This window comes from Entelurus aequoreus, linkage group LG16, assembly GCF_033978785.1.
Source record: "Entelurus aequoreus isolate RoL-2023_Sb linkage group LG16, RoL_Eaeq_v1.1, whole genome shotgun sequence".
NCBI classification, from domain to species: Eukaryota; Metazoa; Chordata; class Actinopteri; order Syngnathiformes; family Syngnathidae; genus Entelurus; species Entelurus aequoreus.
In genome coordinates, this window is record NC_084746.1 from 15,035,328 (window position 1) to 15,055,113 (window position 19,786).

A 19,786-nucleotide genomic window follows, 5' to 3' on the forward strand; every position below is an offset into this window, starting at 1 on the left:
AAGTCTCAATCAACAATTCAGCTAGCTAGCTGTTTTGCTCCTCCCCAACCCGGAGAGGGCACTCCACCCTTTTCCGGGCGAGAACGATGGACTCGGTCCACCCTTTTTCCGGACGAGAACCATGGACTCGGTTCACCCTTTTTCTGGGCGAGAACCATGGACTTGGACATGGAGGTGCTGATTCTCATCCCAGTCGCTTCGCACTCGGCTGCGAACCGATCCCAAAAAATGATTCCTTTTTATATTTATGTCCTAAGCCATCATGCTAGCGTTAGCATGCTAATGTTTCATGCTAGCTTTTTTGCTCCTCCCTAACCCGAAGATGGTACTCCACCCTTTTTCGGGCAAGAACCATGGACCCGGACATAAAAGGTGCTGATTCTCATCCCAGTTTCTTCACACTCGGCTACGAACCGGTCAAAAAAACGTCTTCCTTTTTTACGTTAGCATGCTAATGTTTCATGCTAGCTTTTTTGCTCCTCTCCAACCTGGAGATGGCACTCCACCCTTTTCCGGGCGAGAACCATGGACTCGGACTTGGAGGTGCTGATTCTCATCCCAGTCGCTTCGCATCGGCTGCAAACCGATCCCAAAAAATATTCCTTTTTATATTTATGTCCTAAGCCATCATGCTAGCTTTTATGCTACTCCCTAAACCAAAGAAGGCACTCGACCCTTTTCCAGGCGAGAACCATGGACTCGGACTTGGAGCTGCTGATTCTCATCCAAGTCGCTTCGCACTCGGCTGCGAACCGATCCAAAAAGAAATCTTCCTTTTTATATTTATGTCCTACGCCATCATGCTAGTGTTAGCATGCTAGTGTTAGCATGCTAGCGTTAGTATGCTAGTGTTAGCATGCTAGTGTTAGCATGCTAACGTTTCATGCTAGCTTTTTTGCTGATTCTCATCCCAGGCTTCGCACTCGGCTGCGAACCGATCCAAAAAAATATTTATTTTTATATTTGTTTTATGCCATATTTAGTAGGGATGTCCGATAATGGCTTTTTGCCGATATCCGATATTCCGATATTGTACAACTCTTAATTACCGATACCGATATAAACCGATACCGATATCAATCGATACCGATATATACAGTCGTGGAATTAACACATTATTATGCCTAATTTGGACAACCAGGTATGGTGAAGATAAGGTCCTTTTTTAAAAAAAATTTATAGAATAAAATAAGATAAATAAATTAAAAACATTTTCTTGAATAAAAAAGAAAGTAAAACAATATAAAAACAGTTACATAGAAACTAGTAATGAATGAAAATGAGTAAAATTAACTGTTAAAGGTTAGTACTATTAGTGGACCAGCAGCACGCACAATCATGTGTGCTTACGGACTGTATCCCTTGCAGACTGTATTGATATTAGGGCTGTGAATCTTTGGGTGTCCCACGATTCGATTCAAAATCTTTTTTTTTTTTAATTCAACACGATTCTCTATTCAAAAAGGATTTTTTTCCCGATTCAAAACGATTCTCTATTCATTCAATACATAGGATTTCAGCAGGATCTACCCCAGTCTGCTGACATGCAAGCAGAATAGTAGATTTTTGTAAAAAGCTTTTGTAATTGTAAAGGACAATGTTTTATCAACTGATTGCAATAATGTACATTTGTTTTAACTATTAAATGAACCAAAAATATTAAAGATTAAGATTAAAGTACCAATGATTGTCACACACACACTAGATGTGGTGAAATTTGTCCCATCCCCTTGGGGAGCAGTGGGCAGCAGCGGCAACGCGCCCGGGAATCATTTTGGTGATTTAACCCCCAACTCCAAACCTTTGTTGCTGAGTGCCAAGCAGGGAGGTTATGGGTCCCATTTTTATAGTCTTTGGTATGACTCGGCTGGGATTTGAACTCCAACCTACCGATCTCAGGGCGGACACTCTAACCACTAGGCCACTGAGATGGATATGACTTATTTTATCACAGTGTGTTGTCAAGCTTATGAGATGCGATGCAAGTGTAAGCCACTGTGACACTATTGTTCTTTTTTGAATTTTTTTATGAATGTCTAATGATAATGTCAATGAGGGATTTTTAATCACTGCTATGTTGAAATTGTAGCTAATATTGATACTGTTGTTGATGATATTCATTTTTGTTTCACTACTTTTGGTTTGTTCTGTGTCGTGTTTGTGTCTCCTCTCAATTGCTCTGTTTATTGCAGTTCTGAGTGTTGCTGGGTCGGGTTTGGTTTCGGAATTGGATTGCATTGTTATGGTATTGCTGTGTATTGTTTTGTTAGATTGATTAATAAAAAAAATAATTAAAAAAATAAAAAAATTAAAATAAAATAGATTTTTTTTAAATGAGAATCGATTCTGAATCGCACAACGTGAGAATCACAATTCGAATTCGAATCGATTTTTCCCCACACCCCTAATTGATATATATTGATATATAATGTAGGAACCAGAATATTAATAACAGAAAGAAACAACCCTTTTGTGTGAATGGTGGAGGGAGGTTTTTTTTTGTATCTTGTTTTTTATGTTGATTTAATTAAAAAAAAAAAAGTAATAATAAAAAAAACAAAAAAAAACGATACCGATAATAAAAAAACTGATACCGATAATTTCCGATATTACATTTTAAAGTATTTATCGGCCGATAATATCGGCAGGCCGATATTATCGGCCATCTCTAATCATAAGCATTAGCATGCTAACGTTTCATGCTAGCTTTTTTGCTCCTCCCCAACCTGGAGATGGCATTCCACCCTTTTCCGGGCGAGAACCATGGACTCGGTATTGGAGGGTGCTGATTCTCATCCCAGTCGCTTCGCACTCGGCTGCGAACCGATCCCAAAAAATTATTCCTTTTTATATTTATGTCCTAAGCCATCATGCTAGCGTTAGCATGCTAATGTTTCATGCTAGCTTTTTTGCTCCTCCCAACCCGGAGATGACATTCCACCCTTTTCCGGGCGAGAACCATGGACTCGGTCCACCCTTTTCCGGGCGAGAACCATGGACTCAGACTCGGAGGTGCTGATTCCCATCCCAGTCGCTTCGCACTCGGCTGCGAACCGATCAAAAAAAATCTACCTTTTTTTATTTACGTCCTTTGCCATCATGCTAGTGTTAGCATGCTAACGTTTCATGCTAGCTTTTTTGCTCTTTAGAGATACTCCAGAACTGATGAATCCAACAGCACAGTGTTTGATAGGAGCAAAAGTGAAAGCCAACACTTGTCTAAACTTGTTGAAACGCTTGCAGGGTCTGGATCCCTTGTGCGTGAAGGACTGAGGAGACAAGGATGTGAACGAGAGAGCAGATGTTGCAAGAAGAGCGCGAGGCGGCCAACGTCCTCTAGTAACCTCCGAGGTAAGCGAGTATTCTCGGCATCCTACGGGGCCCCATTTGCAAAGTTCAGAGCCACGACCCGGGTCGCAGCCCTGTTGTAAACCGGAGGACTCTGGAGCCTCCAAGACCTCCTGCTGTGCATCCTGTGGGTCAGCATGGGAGAGTCAGAGCCTGCCAACTTCACTTGGGTTCTAGTCACAAAGCAATTATGACAAGGACTCGTCATGTGCGGCTCCATACTGAAGTATTGATACCGCCAAAGCTTATGTAATATGTACAATATACACACTGCAAGAATATATATAATGTAGTAACAGACACCTTCATTACCATATGTAATATGTACAATATACACACTGCAAGAATATACACTACCGTTCAAAAGTTTGGGGTCACCCAAACAATTTTGTGGAATAGCCTTCAATTCTAAGAACAAGAATAGACTGTCGAGTTTCAGATGAAAGTTCTCTTTTTCTGGCCATTTTGAGCGTTTATTTGACCCCACAAATGTGATGCTCCAGAAACTCAATCTGCTCAAAGGAAGGTCAGTTTTGTAGCTTCTGTAACGAGCTAAACTGTTTTCAGATGTGTGAACATGATTGCTCAAGGGTTTTCTAATCATCAATTAGCCTTCTGAGCCAATGAGCAAACACATTGTACCATTAGAACACTGGAGTGATAGTTTCTGGAAATGGGCCTCTATACACCTATGTAGATATTGCACCAAAAACCAGACATTTGCAGCTAGAATAGTCGTTTACCACATTAGCAATGTATAGAGTGTATTTCTTTAAAGTTAAGACTAGTTTAAAGTTATCTTCATTGAAAAGTACAGTGCTTTTCCTTAAAAAATAAGGACATTTCAATGTGACCCCAAACTTTTGAACGGTAGTGTATATAATGTAGTAACAGACACCTTCATAACAATATGTACAATATACACACTGCAAGTATATATATAATGTAGTAACAGACACCTTCATAACAATATGTAATATGTTTTATATAAAAACTGCAAGTATATATATAATGTAGTAACAGACACCTTCATAACAATATGTAATATGTACAATATACACACTGCAAGTATATATATAATGTAGTAACAGACACCTTCATAACAATATGTAATATGTGTTATATACAAACTGCAAGTATATATATAATGTAGTAACAGACACCTTCATAACAATATGTAATATGTACAATATACACACTGCAAGTATATATATAACTGAGTAACAGACACCTTTATAACAATATGTAATATGTACAATATACACACTGCAAGTATATATACGTATAATGTAGTAACAGACACCTTCATAACAATATGTATTATGTACAATATACACACTGCAAGTATATATATAATGTAGTAACAGACACCTTCATAACAATATATATGTTTTATATACAAACTGCAAGTATATATATATATAGTGTAGTAACAGACACCTTCATAACAATATGTAATATGTACAATATACACACTGCAAGTATATATATAATGTAGTAACAGACACCTTCATAACAATATGTAATATGTACAAGTATATATATAATGTAGTAACACACCTTCATAACAATATGTAATATGTACAATATACACACTGCAAGTATATATATATATATAATGTAGTAACAGACACCTTCATAACAATATGTAATATGTACAATATACACACTGCAAGTGTATATATATAATGTAGTAACAGACACCTTCATAACAATATGTAATATGTACAAGTATATATATAATGTAGTAACACACACCTTCATAACAATATGTAATATGTACAATATACACACTGCAAGTATATATATAATGTAGTAACAGACACCTTCATAACAATATGTAATATGCACACTGCAAGTATATGTATAATGTAGTAACAGACCCCTTCATAACAGTTTTTACAGTATACTTTCTCGAAGCTATGTTTAATCTACTTGCTAGATTACTGTGACTCTCTTTGTTACTTCCTGTGTTGGTTGACATGTTTGTTTAACTACTTTTGTGTGTTTAAACCAAAACATCATGAATTCTGATACTTGGTGCCATCTTGGAAATATGCTAATACCTCTTATATTAGCATGCTAATGTTTTTGCTGGCTATTTAGCTTTTTGTGTATGATTAAAACTGAAATTCATGAATTTTGATACTTGATGCCATCTTGGAAGTATGCAAAAGGTTTTTTGCTCGCTATTTAGCTTATTTTGTATGATTAAAACTTAAAATCATAAATTTTGAGACTTGGTGCTATCTTGGAAGTATGTTAACATATTTTATAATTACATGCTAACATTAGCATGCAGACATTTTATATGAGGTTTTTTTTTGCTAATTTTACATGTCTAAACCTACAAATAGTGCATTTTGGTATTCTAATCATCAATTAGCCTTCTGAGCCAATGAGCAAACACATTGTACCATTAGAACACTGGAGTGATAGTTGCTGGAAATGGGCCTCTATACACCTATGTAGATATTGCACCAAAAACCAGACATTTGCAGCTAGAATAGTCATTTACCACATTAGCAATGTATAGAGTGTATTTCTTTAAAGTTAAGACTGGTTTAAAGTTGAAAAGTACAGTGCTTTTCCTTAAAAAATAAGGACATTTCAATGTGACCCCAAACTTTTGAACGGTAGTGTATATAATGTAGTAACAGACACCTTCATAACAATATGTAATATGTACAATATACACACTGCAAGTATATATATAATGTAGTAACAGACACCTTCATAACAATATGTAATATGTGTTATATACAAACTGCAAGTATATATATAATGTAGTAACAGACACCTTCATAACAATATGTAATATGTACAATATACACACTGCAAGTATATATATAATTGAGTAACAGACACCTTTGTAACAATATGTAATATGTACAATATACACACTGCAAGTATATATACGTATAATGTAGTAACAGACACCTTATTAACAATATGTATTATGTACAATATACACACTGCAAGTATATATATAATGTAGTAACAGACACCTTCATAACAATATATAATATGTTTTATATACAAACTGCAAGTATATATTTATATAGTGTAGTAATAGACACTTTCATAACAATATGTAATATGTACAATATACACACTGCAAGTATATATATAATGTAGTAACAGACACCTTCATAACAATATGTAATATGTACAAGTATATATATAATATAGTAACACACACCTTCATAACAATATGTAATATGTACAATATACACACTGCAAGTATATATATATATATATATATATATATATATATATATATATATATATATAATGTAGTAACAGACACCTTCATAACAATATGTAATATGTACAAGTATATATATAATGTAGTAACACACACCTTCATAACAATATGTAATATGTACAATATACACACTGCAAGTATATATCTAATGTAGTAACAGACACCTTCATAACAATATGTAATATGTACAATATACACACTGCAAGTATATATATAATGTAGTAACAGACCCCTTCATAACAGTTTTTACAGTATACTTTCTCGAAGCTATGTTTAATCTACTTGCTAGATTACTGTGACTCTCTTTGTTACTTCCTGTGTTGGTTGACATGTTTGTTTAACTACTTTTGTGTGTTTAAACCAAAACATCATGAATTCTGATACTTGGTGCCATCTTGGAAATATGCTAATACCTCTTATATTAGCATGCTAATGTTTTTGCTGGCTATTTAGCTTATTTGTGTATGATTAAAACTGAAATTCATGAATTTTGATACTTGATGCCGTCTTGGAAGTATGCAAAAGGTGTTTTGCTCGCTATTTAGCTTATTTTGTAGGATTAAAACTTAAAATCATAAATTTTGAGACTTGGTGCTATCTTGGAAGTATGTTAACATATTTTATAATTACATGCTAATATTAGCATGCTGACATTTTATATGAGTTTTTTTTTGCTAATTTTACATGTCTAAACCTACAAATAGTGCATTTTGGTATTTCCTCAAATCATTAGGATGCTAACGTTTAGCTAATTTTGTATGTTTTGACCTAAAATTATGATATTTGGCGCCTTTTTGGAAGTATCCTGATGTCTCTTATAATAATATGCTAAAGTTAGCATGCTAATGTTTTATGCTAGCTTTTTAGCTAATTTTGTGCATTTACACCTAAAAATAGTGCATTTTAAAAATGTGGCTCTATCTTAGAAGTACGCTAACTTGTCCTATGTCATCATGCTAAAGTTTTATGTTTTTTCTTTTAGTTAAACCTAAGAATCATGGATTTTGATGCTTGGTGCCATCTTGAAAGTATGCTAAAGTCTTGTATATTTGCATGCTAACATTAGCATGCTAACATTTTATGCTAGCTTTTTAACTACTTTAGTATGTTTACACCGAAAAATAGTTCATTTTAAAATGCTAGCTTGTTCTATGTCATCACACTAACGTTAGCATGCTAACAGTTTATGCTAGATTTTTAGCTAATTTTGTATGTTTTAACCTGAAAATCCTGGTTTTCAATCCTTGGCGCCATCTGGGAAGTATACTAACCTCTCTTATGTTAGCACGCGAATGTTAGCATTTTAACACTGTATGCTAGCTATTCAGCTAATTTTGTATGTTTACACCTAAAAATAGTGCATTTTAATACTTGCCGCTATTTTAGAAGTACGCTGCCTTGTCCTATGTATATAGGGCCCCTTGGGGGCGGTATAGCTCGGTAGGTAGAGTGGCTGTGCCAGCAACTTGCGGGTTCCAGGTTCGATCCCTGCTTCCGCCTTCCTAGTCACTGCCGTTGTGTCCTTGGGCAAGTCATTTTACCCACCTGCTCCCTGTGCCACCCACACTGGTTTAAATGTAACTTAGATATTGGGTTTCACTATGTAAAAGCGCTTTGAGTCAGTAGAGAAAAGCGCTATATAAATATAATTTACTTCACTTCACTATGTCATCACGCTTCGACTGACCCTGAGCCAGAGATTCAAGGCACAGACAGCAGGCCCGCCACAATTTCCCGGGAAATGATCCAGTCATAATTATTATGATAATAATAATGATTATTATTACCCACTGATGATAATCCTACACGAATCAGACCATCTTTACACTATGAAGTAGAGAAAAACGTGACATGTGTACAATCCTGTTAATAATAAATAGCAGGTGCTCGTTTACAAGGGAAATAAGTTGTACAGCTGCTCTTGTTTGGCATACAGGAAGTCACCCTCCCCATTTGAACCTTGTTATTGTTGGTGTTGAAAGGAGTGTCGCAGATAAGACATGTTTCATTGCCTCTGTTGTCTGCAGCAGAGGGAGGCCTTGGTGACAGGGAGACAAACAGTAAAGACGGCCTTGGCTTGTGGGAAGGTGAGAAGGGAGGGCGAGAGCTGTGGATTGATGATGACATAGCTGGGTGTTGTTTTCCAGCACCGTGGTCGTTTTGGGCAGCAAAGCATGTTGGGTAACACGGGGAATTCAGCTCCGCTGGCCTTGCACTCTTGTTTTCTGTGGTGTGCAGCCTTAGAGCTCGGAATAGAGACAAGGAGGACAAATGACCTCTCATAGATTTATGACTATTTTACTCTATTGCCTCATATAGTGGCCATCTATTAGAGGAGTTTGTGTAAATGATTATTCATAGTATGAAATAAAACATATTTGTATAATTAATTCTGCAAATAAAAGATAATACTGTACAGTCATCCCTTATTTGTTGCTATGCCAACATGACCGCGATAAATATATTTCTGCAAAGTATCAATCATTAATTATAAATCAAATATTTTCATTGCTGTATCGTAAAAAACACTGTTTACAATCTTTTGAATACGTTTTTAAACCTCCAAACATGACATTTGGTCATCTTTACACTCTTTTATGCCAGTATAGTAATTTTTGCTTGAGACTGAGCCAATCAGTGGCCACAATACTGAACAGTGTGCTCTGATTGGTTTGCTCTCCTATAGTATTGATATTTTTACTTTATTCCGCCATTCTTATGCTTGAAAATGCTTACCGTATTTTCCAGACTATAAGGCGCACTTAAAATCCTTTTTTTCCCCTCAAAACTCGACAGTACGCCTTATAACCCGGTGTGCCTAATGTACGGCATAACTCTGGTTGTGCTTACCAACCTCGAAGCGAAGGGAAAGGACGCTGAAAGGGTTGCCAGAAAACTTACAGCAGCCATGGAGAAGGTGGCAAGATGGCTACATGACTCTTGTCTTACATTAAACATTAAGAAAACTGCAACAATGTATTTTGTAAACAAATATAAAACGTCATCCTTTCCAAATATAACGGTTAATAAGGAAATAATACAAAATGTTAGTGAATATCGTTACCTGGGTGTCATTTTAGAGCCAACACTTGGCTTTAAAAAACATATCAAACAGATGTGCCAGAGTCTTAAATACAACATAAAAACGTTCAAATGTATCAGGAATTCATTAACACTGGAGGCAGCTCAAACTTATTTTAATGCAATGATTATGTCTCGTTTTTATTATTGTATAACATGTTGGTCGCAGGCAAGCAAAATGACACTGAGGCCATTGGAAACTTTGCACAAACAATCCCTCAAAATCCTTGACCGAAAACCACAACACCACCATCATTGTTTAGTTCTCCAAAAATATAGATTGTTAAATTTAGCTAACATTCAAAGATTAGCATCAATACGAATGGCCCATCGAATCTTAAATAACACTGCACCAGCGCCACTTAAGCACTTTGTCCAGTTTACATCTGCTGTGACAACTAGAAACACACGAGCCTCCACCAGGGGGCAGTGTAGGGTACCCAGATGTAAAACCTATTTTGCACAATCAGCCTTTTCATATAAAGCCATAAAGGAATGGAACGACCTCACAACAAACTTGAAAAGTCTAACAGATTACTCTTCATTCACAATTGAAGTTAAAAAGTGGCTTTGGAGTAATCAAAGCTGCTCACACGGTCACTAAGATGGGCATTATGTTTGACACATCAACCTAATGTGTATTATATTTATCCATGAGAGCATTTTTATTGTAAATTGTGAGGTGTGTCTGTTAAAATCATGGTTGTTTTTACAAATGATGACAGATGTGAACAAAAGCATGTATTATCTTTGTGTGATGATATAAATGAGGTGTGGTTGTATTGTATATTAAGTATGTGTCCATGAAAGGGCATTTTATGACTTTTTTCTTAATACTTGTGTATGATTTTATTGTCATAATTTTATTGCATGATTTTTGTATCCCTTTAATTTAGGTAGCCAGGGACTGCAGATGGAAATGAGCTATTTAGCTATAATCTGGTACAGAACATATCTGTCTTTGAGCTTAATGTTTCTGTACATTGTCCCTTCAAATAAAGACTAAACTAAACTAAACTGAAGCAATTTTATTTGGTACATGGTGTAATTATGCAGTCAAACATAAGAGATACGCGTAGACTGCACTATGATGGCAGTCACACATAAGAGATATGTGTAGACTGCAATATGACAACACCAACATTTTATATGTTCCATTGAAAATATAGAACATTACACACGGCGTTGAAAAATCTATCAAAATGTTTTAGTAGGACTTTGGTAAGGTATGAAGCCGCACCGCTTGATGGATTGTACTGTGCTTCAACATAGGAGTATTATTATGGTGTGTGTATAAGGTAAGATATATTACCGTATTTTTCGGACTATAAGTCGCAGTTTTTTTCATAGTTTGGCCGGGGGTGCGACTTATACTCAGGAGCGACTTATGTATGAAATTATTAACACATTACCGTAAAATATCAAATAATATTATTTAGCTCATTCACGTAAGAGACTAGACGTATAAGATTTCATGGGATTTAGCGATTAGGAGTGACAGATTGTTTGGTAAACGTATAGCATGTTCTATATGTTATAGTTATTTGAATGACTCTTAGCATAATATGTTACGTTAACATACCAGGCACGTTCTCAGTTGGTTATTTATGCCTCATATAACGTACACTTATTCAGACTGTTGTTCACTATTCTTTATTTATTTTAAATTGCCTTTCAAATGTCTATTCTTGGTGTTGGCTTTTATCAAATAAATTTCCCCAAAAATATGCGACTTATACTTCAGTGCGACTTATGTATGTTTTTTTCCTTCTTTATTATGCGTTTTCGGCCGGTGCGGCTTATACTCCGGAGCGACTTATAGTCCGAAAAATACGGTATCTGGCATTTTGTTTCTCAATATTATGCAAAAGCAACTTTTCTTACCTTCTGGTACCTGCTGATGAGTCTTTGGAATATGTATAAGTCCTGAAAAATTGCGCACGTCCGCCTTTATAGTCCGTACCGACAAGCTTCTTCTTTTTCTCTATCTTCTTGTTATGGGACATTCATCCTCCGCTGTTGCCATTTCTAATATAAAGTAGTGTAAAGTTCTTACTTATATCTGTCAGTAAACTCGCCATGAAAGTGCTAAAACATACCGGTGTAGTGAGTTTACATTATTCACCCAAGGAACTTTAGTTATTACAGAGTTCCGGTCGGACGGTTTTTCACGGGACACATTTCCGGCGGATGAGGAGATGCTGCTCCGTTATTGATTGAAGTAAAGTGTGAATGTCATTAAAACAGTTAGCTCCATCTTTTGACACTTCTTCCACTCCCGTCCTTGCACGCTACACCGCTACAACAAAAATGACGGGGAGAAGACGCTGTCGAAGGTGAGGCACGTAAATAAGACCGCCCACAAAACGGCGCATCCTGAAGCGACTGCCAGAAAGCGACTTAAAGATGATCTGTAAAACATCATCTTTGCAACATTTTGACCAAAGAACCACCATTACATGTTATGTAGACCACAAGGAAGTGTTTTACATTTGGAAAAAAAATTAAAATAATATGACTCCTTTAAAGGCCTACTGAAATGAATTTTTTTAAATTTAAACGGGGATAGCAGATCCATTCTATGTGTCATACTTGATCATTTTGCGATATTGCCATATTTATGCTGAAAGGATTTAGTAGAGAACAACGACGATATAAAGTTCGCAACTTTTGGTCGGTGATAAAAAAAAAAGCCTTGCCCCTACCGGAAATTTCCCTATTGTTTACAATGCAGCGAGAGAGATTCGGACCGAGAAAGCGACGATTACCCCATTAATTTGAGCGAGGATGAAAGATTCGTGGATGAGGAACGTGAGAGTGAAGGAGTAGAATGCAGTGCAGGACGTATGTTTTTTTCGCTCTGACCGTAACTTAGGTACAAGGGCTCATTGGATTCCACACTTTCTCCTTTTTCTATTGTGGATCACGGATTTGTATTTTAAACCACCTCGAATACTATATCCTCTTGAAAATGAGAGTCGAGAACGCGAAATGGACATTCACAGTGACTTTTATCTCCACAATACATCGGTGAAGCTCTTTAGCTACTGAGCTAACGTGATAGCATCGGGCTCAAATGCAGATAGAAACAAAATAAATAAACCACTGATTGGAAGGATAGACAGAAGATCAACAATGCTATTAAACCGTGGACATGTAAGTACACGGTTAATAATTTCCAGCTTGGCGAAGCTTAAAAATGCTGTTGCTAACGACGCCATTGAAGCTGACTTAGCAACGAGACCTCACAGATCTATGATAAAAACATTAGCGCTCCACCTACGCCAGCCAGCCCTCATCTGCTCATCAACACCCGTCCTCACCTGCGTTCCAGCGATCGACGGAAGGACGAAGGACTTCACCCGATCATCCGTGCGGTCGGTGGCTAGCGTCGGCTAGCACGTCTGCTATCCAAGTCAAAGTCCTCCTGGTTGTGTTGCTACAGCCAGCCGCTAATACACCGATCCAACCTACAACTTTCTTCTTTGCAGTCTTCATTGTTCATTAAACAAATTGCAAAAGATTCACCAACACAGATGTCCAGAATACTGTGGAATTTTGAGATGAAAACAGAGCTTTTTTGTATTGGATACAATGGTGTCCGAATACTTCCGTTTATTTAGTGACGTCACGCGCAGACGTTATCAGACATAGACATTTTCAACCGGAAGTTTAGCGGGAAATTTAAAATTGCACTTTATAAGTTAACCCGGCCGTATTGGCATGTGTTGCAATGTTAAGATATCATCATTGATATATAAACTATCAGACTGCGTGGTCGGTAGTAGTGGCTTTCAGTAGGCCTTTAATGCGCTTTATAATCTGGTGTGCTTTATATATGAAAAAAGATCGAAAATAGACCATTCATCGGCAGTGTGCCTTATAATCCGGGGCGCCCTATGGTCCGGAAAATACGTTAATTTAGGACCCAAAAATTGTAAAACATAAAAACATTTAAACATTTCCCCAAAAATCTGAATGTATAGCTAAGTACAACCATATAGCTTTTTATTGACATTTTCTTGAAGAACAATAATTATTATTTCATCATTCATTCAGTTAGAATATATTTATTTTAGCATTGCATAATTTTATAAAAAAAACATTTTTTATAAATCCCATGTTGTATGTGCTGGTTTATGTGTTGAATAATGTATCATCTTTGTCATTAACATTTGACAAGGTTTAGTTCCATGTTCGAACTGCTCCCACAGTTAAGACCCACTTTTATTCTCTGGCTTTTAACACTACGTGAGTTGTGTGGTCCTCTGTTGTCCTCTGTGTTTTTAAAATGTTGATTTCTATTTACTGTTTTAATTGGTTTTACCCTTTAAAATCGTTTTTAATCATATTTATTTTATATTGGTTTTATATGTATTTATTTTTTGTTTTTATTCAGTCATTGATGGAGCTAAGGATAATATTTTAATATTGTTTTTAATATTGTTGTGCAGCACTTTGGAAACATTTTTCTGTTTAAATGTGCTATATAAATAAAGTGGATTGGATTGGATTGTAAGTTGGTTAGATATAATTATTAAATAGGAGTAAAATCAAGAGTAAGATTACTAATTGAATGTTGGTCTCTGGGTGGAGGTTGGGAGCCCTTGGATCGAAAAGGTCTAAAAAAAAAAAAAAAAAAAAAAGGCTTTTTGTGTGTCAACATTGTGCAAGTGTCGCTTTATTTGTCATGAATAGCTGACCAGATTTCATAGATGACACTTTTTCACTGTCCTGGTGTTACTTATTGAGCAAAGAAGGCTGTGTTTGTGCTCCATCTCCCAGGTGACGTGTTGACTTTCACACATTGCTAAACTTTTTTGTTTTGACTTTGTGTATTCATTTCATTGGCAGAATGCCCGAGGGAGTCGAGCATGAATAGGTCAGCGTGGGATGAAAATTGTAAAAATGTATGTCATTAATTATTGACAAACTGCAGCCTGTGGACACAACACACTAAAAGTGAAACTGACCTGCTTTCCTGTTCAAACAGCTCTGGAATCTTTCAAGGGCCTCCAGCCGGAGTTCAGGCACATTCCTTCATGGTAAAAATAACATGCTTGAAATGCTAAATGATCATAAACAAAGATAGCAGTTTATAATAATTTCTGTACTGGTAAACAACACCTAGTTTTTACAAAACAATCCTTAGTTGCTTATAAGAGGATCAACAACACCCGTAAAAGTAGAGTGCTAATACAGACATAGGGTTACCGGTCATTTTCATATAAAATAAATATACATAGGAGGTGTGTGACAGGCGAGTCTTAAGACGGATGGTTCTGCAAACAAATGAAAAATGTCAAATGTTTTACCTGTAAAGGCAAGACTCAGAAGGCAGTGCATTCCACATAGTTAGTTACAATCTTGACGGAAAACAACCAGAAACACACCCAAAAAACATTTGGAAAGTGTTAAAAAGCGAGTCTTTAAATATCACCGCTGACTGAGACACATTGCACTCCATGAGAGTTAAAGAGCAGACAAAACAATGCTGACCTCTGCTGGGGAAAAGAAAAACTGCAGTTTAGATCTTAATATATTTCTACCCAATTTAAGGCCTCACTGCTTAGAAGAGTGCCTAAATTATCTATTTTTAACCATTTAAAAATGATTTGTCATATTCCAAATATTGTACAAAAGAAAGGAACTATATTGTGATGAAGCCTTCATTGCACTTCTTGTTTGGATGTTTTCATTCAGGCATGAAGTCCATGAAGACATCATGGAGATGTGGATGTTTTACATTACATTTACATTTGGGAGGTTTTGGGCTTTGAGCTACAGCGACCCGAGTCTTGATTCTTTGGACCAAAGCCCGGACGTAAGTGCAGGTCTTAAGTTAGAAATGGTTTCACTCGAATAAAGAAGTGAATTTTGGCAGCAAAGTTGATTTTTTTCTAAGTTGAACACAATGTATGTACAAATGTTATATGTATAATATACATATATACACTACCGTTCAAAAGTTTGGGGTCACCCAAACAATTTTGTGGAATAGCCTTCATTTCTAAGAACAAGAATAGACTGTCGGGTTTCAGATGAAAGTTCTCTTTTTCTTGCCATTTTGAGCGTTTAATTGACCCCACAAATGTGATGCTCCAGAAACTCAATCTGCTCAAAGAAATCTCAGTTTTGTAGCTTCTGTAACGAGCTAAACTGTTTTCAGATGTGTGAACATGATTGCACAAGGGTTTTCTAATCATCAATTAGCCTTCTGAGCCAATGAGCAAACACATTGTACCATTAGAACACTGGAGTGATAGTTGCTGGAAATGGGCCTCTATATCGTCACTTCCTGTCGATGAGAAAGGACGCAAAGAAAAAAAGCTCCGCTTCTGCTACCGCAGTTTTTGTTAAGTCTGAATATTTTGACCACTGATTTGACCACTGATTTGCGATCACAGCCACAGGAGAGTCACCTGGCATCTTCGATCTGATTTTGGTCAATTGAGAGGCACTGATACGCTGAAATAAGGCGAGTGGAAGAGCCGTTAGCCTCAAGCCAAAGGCGCCTCCCACAGTTCAAAGCGGTTGCAGAGCAACCAAAAGTTACGGCGAGTTTACAGCTGTTTTAAAGTGATCCCGACGTCGCAGAGTGATATAAGTTGACAGACTGACACCTCAAATTGATCTCTGAACGGCGCAAGGTACGAAATTGTTGAAAAAACAAGTTAAAAGTGCCGCAAGTCGCTAAAGAAATAACTGCCCTTAAGACATAAGAGGCGCTGACGTCAGTGACTGCCGCGATGCCAAAAGTTAAAGGATTGACTGGAAAGACTGATTTGAAGCTGGGCACAGGACATGATGGGATTCAAGAAGGGATACTACAAAAAATACTCCAGGAATTTAAAGAAGAAATGATAGAAAAATTGGAAGAATTGATGGATGGATGGAAAGAGGATATGAAAGAAATGAAAGAAGAAATGAAAGAAATGAAAAAAGAGAACAACTCCAGAAATAAAGAAGCCACTGAAATGAGCAAACAAATGAAGATCCTTCAAGAAGACAACAACATGCTGAGGAACATCATAGATGAAATGGATCAGGATAAACGAATGAATGATATCATTGTGACAGGGCACCGAATTAAACCAAGATCCTATGCGAAAGCTGTGAATAATGAAGGTGAACCAGATGAAATGGATATGGTCTCAGCAGAGCAGCAAGTGGTCAACTTTCTGCAATCAAAATAAATTGAAATTGACATTAATACCATCGAAACATGCATCCCACTGAACGGAAGAAATAACAACGCCACTCCAGTCGTGCTCGTGAAACTCGTAAACAGAAAATCTAAAATGGCATTGCTGAGACAGGGAAAGAAGCTGAAGGGAACAAATGTGTACATGAATGAGCATCTCACAAAACGTAATGCTGGAATCGCCAAGAAAGCACGCGACTTGAGAAGGCAGGGAAAAATCCAGGGAACTTGGAGCGCCAACTGTAAAATCTACATCAAGCTGAATGGAAGTCCAGAAGCAAGAGTAATTGTTGTCCATGACATCAAGGACCTGGACAATTTTTAAAGTTTACACAGCTACCACAACAACGATGATAATGGACTCTGACAGAAAACAAGCACCTAAATTCAGCATCGACAATACTATGTTCCAAGGGACGACTAAACAAGAGGACCTACATTCAGGATTGCATCCACCTACACTTATAGAGATTATTGAAACAACATCAAAGTTTGTTGAACAAGAAAATATGGAACTAAAAAATTTCTGCAACAAAGATCACAAAAACCAGGATTTGGGAAATGATATAGATCCAGATACAAATTTTTTCTCCCACATCAGTAATAGTTGTTTTTATTATACAGATGATCAATATAATAGCAACATTGAATGTGATAACAAATTGTCAATTATTCATTTTAATAGTAGAAGCTTGTATGCAAATTACAACAACATTAAGAACTTTTTGGAACACATCAACGAACCCTTCAAAGTGATTGCTGTCACAGAAACATGGATTAATGATAAAAAAGGAATAGATTTTGATCTGGAGGGATATGAACTAAACTACATCAACAGAACCAACAAAAATGGAGGAGGAGTAGCTGTGTACGTGATGAAGAACCTGAACTACAAAGTGGTAAAAAACATGTCATTTGCTATAGATAATATCTTAGAATGTATAACCATTGAAATATGTCAGGAAAAAAGCAAAAACATATTCATCAGTTGTATATATAGATCACCTAAGTCAAGTATAGAAACATTTGAAGAATGGATCAAGGCAACTTACATGGACAATGGTCAAAGAATAAGGTTCTTATGTGGTGACTTTAATATTGACTTATTGAACCCCAACAAGCAAAAGTCTATTGATGACTTCATTGATACAATGTACAGCATCAGTCTATATCCTAAAATCACAAAACCAAGCAGAATCACAGGACAATGTGCCATGCTTATTGATAATATTTTTACCAATGATTTTGATAATAACACTACAAGTGGTCTACTTATAAGCGACGTTAGTGATCATCTGCCAGTTTTTACAATATATGATGGAAACTACAAGAAGAACATGGAAGACAAAAGGACATTTCGAAGACTGTGCACAGAGAAGAGGATGACTGCTTTCAAAAGTGAGCTACAAAAGCAAGATTGGGACAATGTGTACAATGAAAAAGAGGTTGATGAAGCATATGAACATTTCTTAAACAAGTTCATAATACTTTATGACAAACATTGTCCATGGATACAACTCAGTAACAAGCAGAGAAAGAATAATCAACCATGGATGACAAAAGGATTAAAAAATGCTTGTAAGAAGAAGAATACACTATATAGAAAATTTATAGCACAAAGAACTATAGAGGCAGAAATTAAGTACAAAAAGTATAAAAACAAGTTAACAGACACTACGATCATGTAGAAAAGAATATTACAGTGAATTATTGGACATGAACAAAAATAATATGAGAGCAACATGGGGCATCCTCAATAGCATTATTAAAAATGGAACTAAGAGGGACTACCCTCAATACTTCTTAGATGAAAATAAAAAAAATGACAACATAAAGGAAGTAGTTGAAAGCTTCAATAATTATTTTGTAAATATTGGACCAAAATTGGAAGAAAGGATTCCAGACCCAGTTCCAATTGAGGACTATAATGATACCATAGAGCGAAATCCCAACTCCATGTTCCTCAGTAATGTGACACAGGAGGAAATAGTTACAATCGTGAAAAAATGTAAATCTAAGACTTCAACTGATTGTAACGGAATTTATATGGAAACGATAAAAAAGGTTATTGAAGAGATCTCAGGACCATTAATGTATATTAGTAATCTATCATTTCAAACAGGTACATTCCCAAACAAAATGAAAATAGCTAAAGTTGCACCAATTTATAAGACTGGAGATAAACATCAATTTACAAATTATAGACCTGTTTCTCTACTTCCACAATTTTCTAAAATTATTGAAAAACTGTTCAATAACAGATTAGAAAGTTTCATAAATAAAAATAGAATACTCGAAGAGAACAATATGGATACAGAGCTAATGTCTCAACTTCAATGGCTTTAATTGAAATTACAGAAGAAATTACCAATGCAATAGATAGTAAAAATTGTGCGGCAGCTGTTTTTATGGATCTAACTAAAGCATTTGACACAATTAATCACAATATTTTAATCAAAAAACTAGAACGATATGGCATCAGAGGGTTAGTCTTAAACTGGATAAGAAGTTATCTAACGAACAGGAAACAATACGTGAAGCTAGGCGAACACATGTCTACAACGCTAAATACATCCTGTGGTGTACCTCAGGGATCAATACTAGGACCTAAATTATTCAATCTCTATATAAATGACATTTGTAAAGTTACAAAAGATTTAAAGTTAGTATTATTTGCGGATGATACAACAGCGTTTTGTTCAGGAGAGAACACACAGGAGATAATACAAATAATAACAGAAGAAATTAACAAATTAAAAAGATGGTTTGACAAAAACAGACTATCGTTGAATCTTAGTAAAACTAAAATAATGCTATTTGGTAACAGTAGTAGAGAAAGTCAAACACAAATACAAATAGACGGAATAGAAATTGAAAGAGTAAAC

The 19,786-nt window shown here is 36.1% G+C and overlaps 1 protein-coding gene across 2 annotated transcripts in view; it reads left to right on the forward strand.

Moving 5' to 3' along the window:
* LOC133630631 (SUN domain-containing ossification factor-like) overlaps nt 1–19,786 on the forward strand; it is an 85,275-nt gene that overhangs the window by 44,761 nt on the left and 20,728 nt on the right. For both annotated transcript variants that reach the window (XR_009821303.1, XM_062022231.1), the window contains exon 3: nt 3,244–3,351. The gene's annotated coding sequence lies outside the window, so the exon portion shown is untranslated. The remainder of the gene's footprint in view (nt 1–3,243; nt 3,352–19,786) is intronic.